A 17,996-nucleotide genomic window follows, 5' to 3' on the forward strand; every position below is an offset into this window, starting at 1 on the left:
GGGGGTGGGGGTGGGGGTCAGAGGTGAGGTGGGAGGGGGATTGTATAGTACCCCGTATGGTGCCCTTAGTAATAGTTGTATGGGGAGGGCAGGTGTTGACACTAACCTGACACCATTAACATGTACCTCATACCTGACACTTGACACCACTAACACGTACCTCATGCCTGACACTTGACACCACTAACATATACCTCATACCTGACATTTAAATAACTTGTATTTCATTCCTAACACCGTTAACTTGACATACCTCATGCATACACCTGACACCACTAACCTATACCTCATAGCTGACGCCACTACCTTGAAACCTGACGTCACTAATCTAACAGTTGACACCACTTCATGCTTTACAGCTAACATCACTAACTTGAACTTTGACAATACTAACCCGGACCTAACGCCACTAACCTGACTCCAGAGACCTATACCTGATACCTAACACCTGATGCTATTAACTGGACCCGTAACACTTATGACGTGACGTGAACACTACGGATACATGACATGGACGCATCTGACCTGGACACCCAGCGGGGACACATGACAGATACATATGACATGGTCTTGTTTGACAGGGATGCATCACACCAACACAAAAAATAAACTAGAAAGCACTCAGAGAGCGCATACCTCCGCCAGTGCCATTGCCATTAAAAAGGATCCTAATCCGAATCCGTGGAGATAGGATCCGGATCCGCCCTAAATGTAATTAATTCTTTCTTGATCCATGGCCCACCCTTCCACAAACTTTCACTGACATTCACTGAGAAATTTTGAAAACACTGTGCTGGATATTCTGGATCCGGATCCGGCCCAAAATTTAGTAACTTCTTCCTTGGCCCATGGCTCTCCCGTCCACAAAATTTCATTGAAGTTCATTGAGACACTTTTGGAGGTATCGTCTGAACTGACTGACAGACAAACATAGGTGAATACAGACATCGTCCAACTTCGTTGGCGGAGGTAATTATGCTGCTGGTACATACGATGCAGACACATGACATGGATACATATGACACGGACACAGATGGCAAACATTATTCTTCTGACATCTGACCTAACGATTCTGACACACAGGAAGCGTTATAAGTGATTCATATGACACTGTGACATTCGATGCATGACACCTCAAAGGTAACACATGACACTGTTGACAATGACACTTGATATATGACACGTAATGAGTGGTACAACACTAATGAAACATACTTTATACTTGACAAGTATGACACCTCACAAGCGATACATATAACATCAGTGATATAATGACACTTGATACGTGACAGCACAGGCGACACATGACACTAACGAAATATCTTAACACTTCATACATATACACAAAAGACACATGACAGTCGTGGCGGCGCTTAACACATGATACCCCAAACGATAAATGACATTGAGATCATATATTTTGCCATTAGACACATATGAAGGCTGAAAAGCGACATATGACGTTATGCGCAAAGTATGATACTGATAAGTTATGACTCCTGACACCTGACAAGCGAGACGACTGATGACACGAAGTGGCATGACGCGTGACCTCACGCGATATGACACTGATGACACAATACTTGACACATGACATCTCAAAAGCGAAATATAACACTGGTGACGTACTTGATGCTTGACACATGACACCTCAAAAGCGATATGAGACTGAAGATCCATGCTTGACGACACTTGACACACAGGACCTCTCAAAAATGACACATGCAACACCTCCCACCTAGTTACGTATTGTATATGGAATGCAGAGTGGTGGATGATTTGTATGTATTTAATAATAAATATTTTTACAAATTGTGGCTCTTGTCCTTTTCCCCATAATTAAAATAAGAAATAGACATGTAGCTAAATATTAAGCCTCAGCGCACCAAATATTTCATCTTCATCTGTACTGGGCAACAATATTCATCAGTCAGGTTTCCCTTCTGATACGGTGTACATCTTTCAACATTTTTTTTTTAATACTGTTCATATTCTGCGGGTTGTATTGCAAAGCTCACTTTTTTTTTTTTTTTTTTTTTTCCAGTGACTTAGTGACCTATATTAGCTCTGTAAGAATATATGAACCTGCAACCAACAGAGGTGACTGCACAGCTGGAGTGAGGGTACGGTGGTCTAAAGCCAGCAATATCATGGGAGTGCAGTATTAACAAAGGCAAAATTGAAAGTGCTGATCTGTATGCACAATCAGTACTCTTAAACTCTGGATTGCTGAATTTGGTACACCTGTTATATTCCCTATAAACACAAGTGGTCGGTGGTAGCGACCATCATCCACTTACTTGACAGTGCTGCCTACTTCCTTCACTTTTATCGTTCTATTTTTGTCTCTGCCCTCCTCTATTCCTACTTCTCCCTTTTCCTTCCTGTCATTTTTCATTACTTCTCTTTCCACTTAAGTGGCTATACACCGAGTAAGAAGTCTAATGGTCTCCTGTAACCTAGGAAACCCTTTATAATGCTAAGTGGTAACCATATAACCTTATCAAGAGGTGAAGCGGAACCTGCTGTAGTGGCCCTGTTAATTGGATGGAGACGCAGATGCGGCATTCGCCCAGGAACCGAGCATATATTCCCCTCCCCCCCTCGCCAGAGCGAGGTGCTGTCAGCCACACACTGTTCACTGCACGGAATAGTCCTGCCGGGACGGTGCTTGCCTGTGGTTGATGGGTCTGCTCAAACAGAATGACGGGTTGACTAACAGCCACTGTTGATAGGGACTTTATGGTATACTCATCATTATCATCATCATAATCGTTTCTATCATCATCATAACCTTTCGTCCTACCTGAGGATGTGAATACACAACAATAGCACTCGAAAAACTTGTTGTTTCTTCTTTTTTTTTTATCGTGGACATGGGCACATCTAGGAATCACGTATGTCCTATATATATATATATATATATATATATATATATATATATATATATATATATATATATATATATATATATATATATAATTATGTATGTTATCCACTAGGGAAAAAGAAATAAAATTCTTATAATTATCAAAGAACATAATATCGTGTGTGTAAAATCTTGGTCATACATCCTAGAAAATGAACCCAGTACTATCGGGGTTGGCCGAGGTCTTGTTACAATGAAAAAGGCAAGCTTCCAGGAATATTACTACCAGTGTGGTGTGATGCACGGTGATGAGGACGGCCTGATCCGTTTTCCGATTGACTACCGTGGTTCATGGGAGGCATATAACTAACACGAATGTTTCGGGAAAGCATCAGTGCAGTCGTAAAGTTGGGAGATGTGTAAACAAGTAGAGGGGCATAATGATTCCCAGACTGGTGAAATAGCCCTGCAAATGATCATAGGGTTAGGGATTTGAACTGAGATGCTGCCGGATATCGTGTGGCAGAGTTGCCATCAGGTGAACAAGGCTGGCATGCATATACAAAGTATTTCCAAACGAACCGTGTTTTGTGTGGAGTTATGAATATATCAAATTTTATAAAACATATCTGTTGTATATATGAGCAGTTGGTGTTCTTGCCTGGAAGCCTCTGGTCTTGACGAGATGCATATCAGGCAAGTTGCCAGCTAGGATGCGAAATATCGTCACTTAATTAGTTTCTTGTGAGACGGTGACAGATCTGTACTATAGCTATAACATTCCCTGAACAGAAATTGTTACTGTGGTAATGTTTATACCAGTATGTAATAAACATGTTAGCAGGAACCTTTTTTTATGTTTAGTTCTTGCTTCGTTCAGAAAAAAAAAACTATTCGAAACCTTTACCTCTGTCCCATCTTCAACGATACCGTTTAGGGTTCGATCACACGCACAACTGAAGTGTTCAACCAACCGTGCATACTCAATCGAACACGCTGGTTCGAGCGTGTGGCAGTTTCCTGGTTGTGTGCAGTTAAGTGGGATGTTTGGCGAACAATTAGGGTTCATACTACTCACCTACAGTAGTCACGCAGTGTCAGTTCCGTTACGTAATATAATAATTTTCAAAGACTGGATGTGAGCCCTCACACTAGTAATTTTGACTGGACTTGTTTGCACAGGTTTTCTCCGTCGAAATGGTAAGATAACGTCTGTGGATTCGGATGGGCAGCTTAGCTTTTGTGCGTTGTGGGCAGTGACTTAAAGCAAAACAAAGAAATTAAATGCATCTGTAGGTGTATTCCTATTTATGGGTTAATTCACAACTTATATTTAGCGAACGAACACGAAAAAGGCAATCGAAAAGAAAAAAAATAAGAGGTCAAAATCAATGTTCTCGATGTGTGGCCCTTGGTGGAACCACTCCTGACGTTTAGAGTGGATCGGTAACGAAGTGTATCAAATTTATGTTCGACCATAGTCATTTTGCTCGACAGCCATGAACACGTACAGAACGAACGCCTACTTGTTACTGTCTGTTCTCTATGTGTGACTTCACCTTAATATTCGGCTGGGCACATCATCACGTGTCATCGCATAAACAGTTCATTACTGCATCCACTATGAAACAAAACATCACGCATGAACAGACGAATTCCATCACGCTTGCATGGTTGGACTGACAGTTCAACCTTGCCTAAGAGTGAAGACATTTTTGGTTATTATACGGAATGTTTCTCTGAAGGCAGTGAATATTCTTTATGCAACACTCGTGATAAACCTATGGAAATGACAAAGCAGATAAAACAGCAGATGAAACAACAGATCTTCAACACAGCTGTAAAATCGCCGTGGCTGCATCAAGCATACCACGCCTCACCAGACACAGCATCTGCAGTACAAATTCAGCTGCATATTGGCCGGTAAGGATTGCACAGCTCTATTAAGCAGTCTGTCCGTCCCTTTACAGCCAGATGTATTAATTCCGGGAGGGATGGCCAAAAGCGAATCGCCTCCAAGTCACTCGCCATCAGATTACCCTATCTCCAACACATATACACCCTAACCCATATACCTCTTCACCGCATCCCTCATCTCATCCTAGGTCTTAACCTTCTCCTCCCTTCCCCACCTCTCTAATGTACGCCCTCCATGTCAGTCTTTCATTCTTTACATTCTCCACATGGCCAAACCATCCCAAGGTAGGCTACTTCTAATTAGTTGCAGACAGTAATATCGCTCGAGTTTTAAAAAGAGCAATCATTATGAAACTTCACAATAATTAAAGGGTCCATTGAGCACCATAGATCTCTTTTCTGTATTTCACAAGTCATTGCTTGCTCTCGTCACATACCGTAATGAAGTATATCGAAATGTCCGCCACTTTACAGTCCATCCATCCATCATCCAATCCCACATTGCCCCATGAGGAGCGCAGGAACCCGGGGCTAGGCAGTTGGTCCCGACATTTAAGATGAGAGTGACCAGCCTCACTCATCTCTGAGTGGCATTACATGAGCAATCAACCCCAACCACCCCTTGGATATAAACCTTCACCGGCTCAATCCGATTGGAGCGCAATAATTACCCACTAAACCACCAGGCGTCATAATTTGATTATATGGTTACCACCCAGTGTAGTAAATGGTTTCCTGGTGCACAGGAAACCATTTGGCTTGTCACTCAGTGTAGAGTCACCCACAGGCTGAAGGAAGTGGAAAGAATGAAGAAAAGAAAGACAGAAGAGGGAGTGTAAAGTCACCCGTAGGGAGAAGGACAAGGAAAGAATGAAGGAAAGAAAGACAGAAGAGAATGGAAGGAAAGAAGGATGGAGAGGAAAGGGCAGACACCCGAGAGCAGCACTACATCGAGTGAGTGGATGGTGAGCGCCCCCACCTACCACAACACTTTACAGTACAGTCAGGAATTAATTATCCTCCTATGGTTTACTGTAGTGCATACATGTCAGAAGATTCTAAGCTTGCGAGACACACATTTGTTCAGACTAAAGTATTACAATATAGTTCACCATACAGTAGTCGATTAGTTTTCATCTGACGGAGCTGGATTACTTCTACAACTTGAATACTAAGTGGGAGATAAATGAAATTCGATAACCATTATTTAAGAGGGAGAAATGAGTCTCCTTTGTTGCTGGTCAAAGTAACCTTCCAGTTTAACTACACTTGACTACCAACTGAGCTGAAAGGGATTAGGGATCTTTGTCACGCTGAAAGCATACTAACAAGTGTTTACACCGTCTTGGAAAAAATGCAAATGTATCATTCACCTTGCACAATATGCTTTCCATGAGTTGGTAAATAAAACCCACACTTGTAGACGGAGAATATATTTACCTAACCGAAACTGTTTGATAAATATATTCTTCGTCTACAAGTGTGGGTTTTATTACTGTCTTTGATCATCATCCAGGAGTGATTCATCCAGCCATTTCCATGAGTTGAATCTCAATAAATATTCATAGCTGCTTATGATCAGGGTAAAAATTTATTATTATTATTATTATTATTATTATTATTGTTATTACGGTATTATTATTATTATTATTATTATTATTATTATTATTATTACAAGGGGCGTTCAAAAAGTTTTGGCAACAGGGTAATAAAAGCAAAATTAATAGAGATACACATTTATTGAAGTTCACACTCCTTCAACATACTCTCCTCTAAGGTTTACACACTTCTGGAGCCATGACATCCACTTAACAAAGCACTCCGAGTACTCAGAAACAGGTATACTCTTCAGTTCTGAATTTATCCTCCTGACAAGGTCCTGTTCCCTTCGAAAATGGATCCCAGCAAGTTTTTCTGACAGTTTAGGGAATAGCCAAAGTCACACGGTGCCAGGTCAGGACGGCACCGTGTGACTTTGGCTATTCCCTAAACTGTCACAAAAACTTGCTGGGATCCATTTTCGAAGGGAACAGGACCTTGCCAGGAGGATAAATTCAGAACTGTAGAGTATACCTGTTTCTGAGTACTGGCAGTGCTTTGTTAAGTGGATGCCATGGCTCCAGAAGTGTGTAAACCTTAGAGGAGAAAATGTTGAAGGAGTGTGAACTTCAATAAATGTGTATCTCTATTAATTTTGCTTTTATTACCCTGTTGCCAAAACTTTTTGAACGCCCCTCGTATCATCATCATCATCATCATCATTATTATTATTATTATTATTATTATTATTATTATTATTATTATATTTTTTTAATTTATGAGCTCATTTGTTTTTGAAAACAAATTTTATGGAAGTGAGAGAGAGAGAGAGAGAGAGAGAGAGAGAGAGAGAGAGACAGACAGACAGAGAGAGAGACAGAGAGAGAGAGAGTGGGAGATGATTCTGGAGGCAGGTGTTGTTCAGGTGTGGTGGAATGTGTGCGTGGGTTTAATTACATGGTGAGGCAACGTTATCTAAATCTCCACCACACTCTCACTCATCTACCCACCTCGTTTGTCTCGCATCCTCCATTTTTCTTTGTTCCTATTACCTTCGCAGTATTATGGGCTCTGTTGTAACCGTAAATATCCAAGTATTCGATTATTGTTTCTGGCAATATATTTTCTTTTCAATGGTTAACTTCTTTATTATAACGAAATCATTTTACCTGGATCGTGAGACGCCAGGCACGTGAAAGCGAGGAGTGCTTAGTCTTCTGTTGTTGTTGTTGTTAATAGTTCTTTAAAAATTCATGACCATGGCCATTGTCACTGGACGTCTTACCCCTGACCCGCCCTACCTCCTCCCCCCTCCTCCCCACCCTTTCTATACCCCCTCTGCCACAGGCCCACGTATAGCTTCTAAATTATAGCTGTTCTTGACTGCTGTCGCTCCTCGTGCAACACCCATCTTCACCCTATGTATTTATCTCGCCCTGATTCACCGTCCACCACCATCCCCACATTCCCCACCCTCTTCCTCTCAATTTTTTACTTCCATCTTGTAAACATACCTACAACACCCATTTCCACACCTTATATTTCATCCGGCAACATGTCTACCTACTCGTCAGCACCCAGGCTCATTTCGTCCGTTGTTCTCCATCCAACTCGCGTCACTTCTGCTCTGACTTCTTTGACTACCCTAGTCTATTTGATTGACCTGAGCACCTGAGCTGTATTGGGCAAGTAGGGTGTGTTTGTTATCCGGCTGCTGATTGGCCGCCGATGATGTTGTTGAAGTAAAAGCAGGCATATATTGTAGTGCAACATGCGGACGTAGGTATACACCGTGGGTGGACATTATAGTGCAACATGCGGACGTAGGTGTACACCGTGGGTGGATGCAGTGCAACATGCGGACGTAGGTGTACGCCGTGGGTGGATAATTTGCTTCAAAAACACTCATCGTTTTATAAACTTTATAATTATGTTTCATTTTCTTTGATAGCTGTACACTTTAAAACCTAATTTTGACCTCTTTAGCTTCGAAAATTATTCCCTATATAATCTGACTCCTATTGAAGGCAATTTAAAAATATAAATATATATGTGTTAAAATAAGAAGTGTAGATTTAAATGATCGGCGACCAATCAGCAGCCGCGATTCAAACACACCCTACTCGCCCCATGCATCTCAGCTGCACAGGTCAATTAAATAGGGTACAGTTGACTTGTAACGCTATGACTCATGTGAATTATACTTACTTCATCAAAGCCCTCTACCTGCCATTACTTATCTCATCCCACCCCAACTCACTCACCCCTTTTCACCCAGTTCAAGTCACTTCTTGCTGCCCTACCTTACCACCCTACTTACTGACCCATTTCCACAACAAATACTTCCCCCGGCATGGCCCACTTCCCACCACCAGCCCACCCCTTCCCACCCACACCTTTCCATCCCCCATCCTCCGACCATTTCAGCATTCCCCACCCACTTATATCTCAGAAACACATTGCACTGACTGGGCATATTTTGGCACACTCACTTGAATGATTCATAATTAATTGGCCCAAACACTGAGCCGTCACTATTACAAATGCACAACAAACGAATCATATACATCTGGCTTAGCTTGAACAGATTCACACTTAGTGCCAGGACTTTCTTTAAGTGAGGGAGGTTACGCGTGGATATTAGATCCCTGGAGATATGGTTTAAATGAAACGGACGACACAAAAAGTATGTACAAAAATAACGCATTATATTTAATTATTTCATCTGACCTCATTTTGGTATATCAGTTTCCTTCTGCTGTTTATTATTATTATTATTGTTATTATTATTATCATCATCATAATTATTGTCAAATGCCAGCTTCTCTGTTCCTTTTCGACATAAATGTTGTTTCATGTCGTCTAGCACAAATGCATTCCTTATTATCAGTCATTATAATATAATAAAAAAACACTTAACTCTAATATTACAGTTAACATCAACTGTTAGATGGTTTTGATGATAAACCTAAAGTATTAAGGAACATGACACAAAAAGTTGTTAACAGCTTCAATACGATTATGTATTTTTCATTTTATTCAGGTTATCACTTAGGAATTTTATTCAAGTTCGGAAGGAATTTCAATAGTGAAAATAATTAATTAAGGCTTTGACTTCCTCCAGTCTGAAATGTATCCCATATAGTGAATAAAATCGTGCATCAGTAGCAAGACTTATATGAATGAGACCTGCTGTGTCAGATATGGTTAGACTTGCACTGTGGGAGTTTCCAGCACAACACATACACCTATGTCTGAGGAATCTTAGCATTTGCAAGTACAAGTTGACGAACTGCAATGAATTTTATTGTGTGTGTGTGTGTGTGTGTGTGTGTGTGTGTGTGTGTGTGTGTGTGTGTGTGTGTGTGTGTGTGTGTGTGCGTGCGTGTGCGTGTGCGTACGTGCGTGGGTGAGTTTTCGCGCGCGCGTGTGCATACCACGTCTTGCTACATCAACTTCATCCAAACTTTGGATCAGTACTTCAATTATGAAAACTCAGTCCTGCCACCACCATCATCGTTCCGTGAGTCTGGAAGCTACACCCATAACCCAGATATCAGTATGAAAACTGATCGTGACTGCATCCGATATTAGCCCGATAATCCCTCTCTTTGAAACTTGCCTCATACATATTCAGCCCAGCCTTCCACTGCCTCCCTCCCTCCCTTACTCCGGCCAGTTTTCTGTTATCATGAATCGTTTAGCTACTTTCGTATCTTTACTTAATTCTATATCTGTGGAAGACGAACTGTGTATTTTATTCCGGATTACGTCAGATGATGCTATTTACCTCAGAGAAACATACGTCAGCGATTAAATTTTGTTGAGAGTGAAGAGCTTACTGTTAGATAACATTTAACGCCGGAGGAGGGAGTGGTTATCACTGGGATGAATAGATGTCAGTCCGTAGAGTTGGGCGGCAGGGAAGCTGGCAGAGAGTTGAGATTTCATTTCTGGGCCAGAACTCAGAAATTATTCACATGATATTTCACGTAGTTATGTGTCTTGTAGTGAACTGGTGCCTTTTCATAGATACAATGCTGTGTCTTAAGAAGATTTTTTTTTTTTTTTTGAAAATAATGAAAAGAAAAAAAAAATTCAATGCGACCTGCGCAAGGAATCTGAATTGCCCAGGTTATGTGTCCTCAGGGCGTTCTCCTTACACCCTTCTTTAAAAGAAAAGGCTGGAAGGGGGCCGTTATGCGCTTGGTTAGGTGTGCAGGGAGGTGGAGGGGTATGTGCTTGGTCAGATGGAGGGTTGCAACGGCGTAGCGTTGCCTGTTTTTTGTAATGTTATCAGCACTTGAGAGGCAATTAACATTACTAAGGTGTACCAGGTGATTATGATAATTCCTTCAGCCACACCACTGATAACGTTGAGTGAAAAAATATACCGTATACCGTAGGCTTCTTGTTACCTCTTGCAGATATATTTCCAAATTAGTCATAGATTTTTAAAACATTTTTTTTCTTCCATTACTGTTAGAAAAAATCCAATACGGTGGTCAAATAGTTATTGTAATCACTAATCCAAGAAAATTTTATCATACTGATGCGATGTTCTGTGTGCCAGATTTAATATCACATTTAAAGCCTTGAACATTTTTTCTTACGGAACTGTCGTATAATCCGTTATAACCTGATATGGTCGCCATAAAATGAACAAAAATGTCATCTATAAATCATGTCGTAGTTCATACAGACCTTCAACAAATGGTAAGATTTCATATTCCGAGGTGCAAGGATTTTGTTTGTTGCCCGAGGAATACGTATTCAAAGACTGGCAACCAAAATTATAGGATTCTGATTGTTGGCGGCTTTCAACAATAGCAGTGTACTACTACTACTACTACTACTATTAATAATGATGCTTATATTATCACTGCAAATCTACCCGTGGTAAAAATACCCGAGGCTCACTCCGCCCGTCAGGAAGAAGAGGGAGAGGGTGGTGGGGGAAGGAGGAGGAAAGTAGGGGAAGGGATGTGAAGGGAGAGAGTAGGAGGAGGGGTGGGGAGGAGTGGAGTGGGTTGGTGGAGGGGAGGGGGAGAGTTGTAGGCGGTAAGGATAAGCGTCCAGAGACCAATTTACCATAAAAGTCGGTTTATTGAATTCCGATCCTCATTTGTGACATTTTACGGCAATGGCGAGTGACGACATTTTTGGACGACTTTCATAATTGTTTCGTGGATGTGACGCGGGTTCGTGTCATATATGAGAGAGAGAGAGAGAGAGAGAGAGAGAGAGAGAGAGAGAGAGAGAGAGAGAGAGTTACCACTTATCTCACAATTACCGTATGTTATTGCTTATTCTATTTGTTACCTAATGCTACCACCTGTGAGGGGTAACACGGATGAAAGCACCCACAGGTATTTTTGTCCCTGCTACTGTAAGCTGCAACCTTCCTGCTCCGATACTAGTCACCACCTCCCGAAACACCCTCCTCCCTCCCAACAACGGTACCGTTTTCTGTGTTCATCACTGGACAGGCTAAACTATTCGCTCTGCGGGGGTTAGGTACAGCCTTTATCAACCCGTTTGTTACAAATGATCCATCTTTAATTGAAATAATCGTCTGAAGGTGGCAAGAATAAAATAAATGCCGCGGGACTCAAGGGATTCATTGACATATTTTGCAGGACCCATATACATACAGGGTCTGACCATATCGACCCCAAAACGCGTCGCGTTTGCGCATGACGTCATGGCGAAGACACCAGGTGAGGTCTTCTGAGAAGGGGTTGCCATATAGTGAGAAGTAGACTCAGTTGCTCAGAGGTCACGGCGCCAAACAGGTCACCTCTGTCACCTGCACTTTATTCCATAGTATGTGCCCAGTGAAATAATGCCTACCAATTGTGCATTGTTTGGCTGTAACTCTTTACTGAAGAAAGGTGGGGATATAACTTTCCATATTTTCCCCAAAGATGAAGAGATTAGACGTAAGTGGATTCATCTGTGCAACAGGAAAGACACAATTAATCCGAATACTGCTCGCATCTGCAGCCTTCACTTTGAACAAAGTGCTTATAAAAGAAATCTAAAATATGAACTTCTCAAACCGCATATTCCAAAAAATCAAAAATCGCCTTGAAGAGCACGCCCTGCCAACGCTGAATCTGCCATCAGCTTCATTAAATGTTAAGTCCCTTCCCCTTTCTCTCTCTCTCTCTCTCTCTCTCTCTCTGCGTAGGTGCTTATCTCTGTATATGGTGGGCTTTGCTCTTTATAAGCTGTACAGTATATCTCCCCTCACGGGGTTAGTGCTTGCAGAAATGTGGAAAAGCACGTGGTGCATTGCATTTACCAGCCCAGGTAAAATAAATTGAGGCAACTGGCCACCGCACTAGTATGAGTTGCTAGTATTCATATTTACCCACCATTATTTTGTTCTACCCACGTACTGTAGGTAACCATTACTGAGTACCCTAGCAAGAAAGCAGTAGTGTTGAAAATTAAATACGGTATATCGCAGAATGTATTTGTTTAAAGCAGGTTCGTAACGTAGTAATTCCATCTGAAAGCGTTTGGCAAAAAGTATGTTATCATCCCCCCCCCTTCCTGTCCTCCCTCCCTCCCTTCCAGGTCGCAAAAACAACGGTGCCAGGTCGTTGGAAATGATTTATACAGCCACTTTTCGTTCTCAAAGAGTGAATAATTCGTAAAAACTATATAGCTTTTCATGTACATGAAGCCACAAAGAGTATATGAAATACATTCACATATATTTAATAGCTCGGATTAAGAGATTTGTTATTTATAATTAACGATTTGGTATCTACGCAGTCTCTCTCTCTCTCTCTCTCTCTCTCTCTCTCTCTCTCTCCATGATATATGCGGAATATATACATTTGACATACTGTGGCTTAAAACCAGCATAAAACCTAAGCCTTACCAACGGTAATTTAAAAGACAACTGGCAAGGCATTGTCAGTACTAATATATAGGCATGTGTCTCTTCCTACTGAAGTAATTAGCCTTTTTGTTCGATACCGAGTATTTTTCAGGATGCGGGTATTAAACAGAAATTTGGCTAACTCGACACGAAAGCTGCAGAGTAAGATGTCGAAGTTAAGGAAATGAAGCCTGCATAGTAACATATAGTCAATACCGGTAGCAGTACCAATAAACATCCGGTATCATTTATAACAAGATGATATCCATGTATCCTAATAAATGTCACTATTAGAGTATATTGTGTTTATTTGTAAATCATGTACCTTTAAATATGAGAAGGGAGAAGTTAAACAATCATTTGAATTGAGGAAATGTGTGTGGGGAACAGAGTTGTGTGTGGGAGGGGTGGGCATGGAGGATGACAGACAGCTCCACCTCACCGCGACTTGAGGCCTCCCTCTGAGGTCCCAAGGGAGATGGTGGGTGGGGAGAAATGGGGGGAGTACCCTGTCTCAAGCGTGACGTCAGTAAATCTGCGTAGTAGAAAGGTGTGAGAAGACCCTATATGTATATGGGTCCTGATATTTTGCACATCCACCTCGTCCCTGCGCAACTTACAAGTATCCTTCTGACATCTGCCTTTCATTCTTGTATGATCGCCATTAATAAGCCCTTTCCATCATCCTCACGAACATCACCATCATCATCATCATCATCATCCTGCTTCATTCTCACTCAGAGTTAAGGTGCGGTAGGATTTAAAAAGTAAGGACAAAGTAAAAGACAGTCATGATAGTGGGATAAGTTAATCAACCCCAGCCTGTCTGGCTGAGCAGACCTATCAACTGCAGACAAATAACCGCCCTTGTAGGGCTGTCTCGGGTAGTGAACCGATGTTCCACCGCGGTTCATAGAGCCCTGCGACAGCGAGGCGGGGGGAGAAAGTGTGGAAGTTTAGTACCTGGACGGATGCAGCATTTGTCATTCCACCCAGTTAGCAGGGACACCATAGCAGGCTGCACATCATCCCGTTGTCTGGTTATATGGTTACCACTCAGCTCTGCAAATGGTTTCCTGGGTTACAGGAAACCATTGGGCCTGTCACCTAGTGTAAAGTCGCCTGAAGTGGAAAGAAGAGTAATAAAATGCGAAAGGAAAATAAGTGAAAAATAGGAAGAGTGGAGGACAGACACAGAGATAGAATGATTAATGTGAAGGAAGGAATAGTACACTACATCAAGTGAGTGAATGATGGTCACCACCACCTACCACCAGTGAGATAAATAGTCAACAGCATGGCCAAAGAAACGGGCCACACATTTTTGCACCATTCAGACTCCTAGAATCCTGACTGTCTGACAGGCACTGTTTAATAACGTTCAAAAATTGATGAGCGTTTACTAACATTACCTTCTTATTGTCACGTCTTTTCCTGGGTTTTAGTCCAGCTGACGCCAGGTTACTTATTGAGAGAGACAGAAGCGTAAGTGTTAATACTAGTATAATTAACCCTATCACGATATGAAGAGCTGTAGTGTATTCCTAGCCAGGTAACACAGTCATTTTTATTCATCTGAGTGAATCACAGGAGCCAGTTAATTAGAAATATTCAAGGGAGTTGGAACAGTTGGAATCTGGCTTCATTACAATCCGCACCAGTCAGCTCGTTCTTAGAGCCGTACCCTGTCGTCTACAGGTCGAGACTCGTGGAAGATGAAAAAGAAATTTACTACGAATTATGAACATATTGCGTAAATAAATATGAACGTATTGTATGACACAGATCACCATATTATCACTAGGAAGAATATTCCCTTATGTAATTAGTGTTGACTGTTAGGTTTGACTCTACGGACGAGTTGACTGACTTCAGGAACAGTTCAGAACTCCAGATCTGTGATGGGGTTATTAATCAAAACTGTACCCTTGTAGGCAACCTTTCACTCAGTATTTTTTTTTTTTTACTGTACCTTCATGTCCTTAAATGTACTGTTCTTTTCATTTTATCAAGATCACCATTAATAATATATTTTATTACCAACGGGCTTTGAATATTAATTATCCTTTTGTGGTTCATTTATGTCTAAACTATGAGATAAACTTCATTGCATTTAATTTTCAAGTTTTCCTTTAGTGCCTGGACATCTAATGGTTGACCGCCCCAGTCAGAGTGACAGTCTTCCTTACGTGCCAACCTTAAGAAGTGACTGTAGGGTTTTCGATCATATAATGCTATCAAAGGAAGTAGATTAGTCGTCAGTCTTTAAATGTACTGCGCTACGGTAGCCAAGCCTAGGGCCCCTACAGCTTTGAGGGAATAAAATAGGACTGGATGACACTCATACTGTTTCGCAGTTACGAATGTTTCTACGTACAGTTGTGATCAGTAACACTTTCACACTCCCGAGGCTCCAAGCTAATGAGGCTAAATTACAGCCCTTGCTACTCTGTGTATGACTACAGGTATCTGTACGTATATTTATCTATCTGTCTATCTTTTACCTCTGTCTATCAGTCTGTCTCATTTGTTATACACTGATACCAGCGTTTATTCAGAGTGGCCTTAATCACTTCATCGCGATAAAGTTTTATTTTTGCTGTTTCTACAAGAAAGACAAATGCCACTTAGACGAAATATTTCCAGTTGGTGAGGTCAGATATGGCAGTCATTAAGCCCTTTCACTACTGGAGATCCAAAGCTGAATAAAATCATCCAGTAGCAGTAGCAGTGATAGTAGTAGCTGCAACCCCACGCTTAGCTGAATGTTAATCCAGTGTCCTGCAGGCTTAAGTTCCTCTTCTTCTGCAGTCCATCATCCTCAGTTCTGGGGATAGGAAAGTAACTGGGAGACTTTGCATAAGCAGGTAGTTAAGCTTGCTGGCTATATCATTGCCACCACATGAAGGTGTCACTCTCCAGCACCACAAAATCATCCACTGATATCCTAGAACAAAAGTAATAAATAAATACGGGACCAAGGGTAAAAAGTCTTCGGGAATGGAGTGCCTCGTTTCCGAAAATCCTCTTAGACATGTTCCCATATATAAAATTATATAATCTCAGTGAAGAGGTTAATCCATCTGTCTATCTATCTGTCTAGCTAGCTACTGCCAAACACCAAATCCCTGAGTTCATCGAGGGTGGCCATAAAAAGTGTCTGCAGTCTATCGCTTCTCCATCTTCATTCCCCCCTGCCATTCAGCGTATTCCTCCACTGTAATTTTCCTCCTCGTTATTTAACCTTTTCAGTACAATGCCGCCATTTCGGGCATTTATTTTCACTACTTGCAGACAGTGTTTTTCAGCTTCAGAAGAGATCCCCTTGTGTTACAGTAGTTATGAAGGCTACAGCTAACTACTTCAGTCCAAATAGTCTCTCAAAGATTAATAAAAGCATCGCCTAAAAAGATGAAAGAATAAAATAAGAATAAAGGATTGTACTATAGCGTGGTGACATAGCGACTTGGAGGCGTTTTGTGTGCGGATACCCTTTGCAGAATTAGGGAGTCGGGCTATAGACAGATAGATAGATAGATAGACTGGAGCATTTAACCGTCTCATCATCGGGAAGACTCAGTATTTTTTGTGGACTCACCAAGATGATTGTAATATTCAGCAGAGGGTGAGTCACGGGTGCATCATGAGAATATTATCATTACCACTAACCCTTCCATAGTCGCGTCTGCTCCAGTACATTATTTGGCCTAACAGGAGACATATATTAAGTTGTAGGTGAGTTAATAATATCAACCCCATTAACCCTCTCATGGTCGGTGTTGTAACAGCAGGGAGGAATCCCGCCAATGCAACCAAAAATATATGTTTCGGCTGTATGGATTCCTCAACTAGTCACTAATATGTCAGCTTGGAACCCCACAGCTGATCAATTTATATATATCAGCTGAGTCGTGACCTCACAGATCCAAGCAAGGTTATAACGTTGCGCCTGGTCAAAGTCCCTTCCGGCTGACACACACCACCAAGACGTCTTCTCACACACTGGAGATGGCGGGAATTGGTGTAGGATCCTGTTGGAGGAATAGAAGGTAGCGTGTGCAGGTGAACTGAAACTGAGCAGATTAAATCTCTGTTTATTGGCCACAGAAAGATACAACTGCGACACAGAGAGCTCAGAGGTATACGTCCCTCTCGTTCTAATGATGCGTGCGTTCTGCCCTAGATAGCCGGCGTCCCCTCTGGATGTGGCGCTGGGGTCAGCAAAATCAGAGGTGCTAAACCTCCACAGACAACTGGGATTTATACATGAACAGAAGCATCATAACTGTACCATGTACATTATACACCTCAATAAAGTAGTATTGATTACATTAAAGTATACCAACAAGGTAAATATTTCCCCCAAGACTTAAACATATATACAATTTATATTTCTCTATCGCCTTCCCTTTACTCTAGTGTTTGATTAAACGAAGATGTCTGATTGCGCATCCTATCCCAAGCCACACTTTACAGTGAAATGGTGTTTGTTTGTTTATTATTCACACTTCGTTGCACATTGTTAATTATGAATAAACAACTTTATATGTAATATGCAATTGGCACCAGAACAGTGTAACTCTATAGCCTCTTCTATTCTGGCTGACGGCCAAGCATTCAATTCATCAGACAGTGAATTCTAGGAACCTGAAAGTAACAAATAGTTCCTTTAATTCATTTTTGTTTTATTTTGGGCCATTACACACTAACTCAAAAACTACCCTGAATAATGCAACCTGATATCTTTGCAATTTGTCTCCTCCTTTTTTCAGGACA

This window comes from Coenobita brevimanus, chromosome 58 (assembly GCF_032717465.1).
Source record: "Coenobita brevimanus isolate Jiangsu-jjx chromosome 58, ASM3271746v2, whole genome shotgun sequence".
In the NCBI taxonomy this organism is placed as follows: domain Eukaryota; kingdom Metazoa; phylum Arthropoda; class Malacostraca; order Decapoda; family Coenobitidae; genus Coenobita; species Coenobita brevimanus.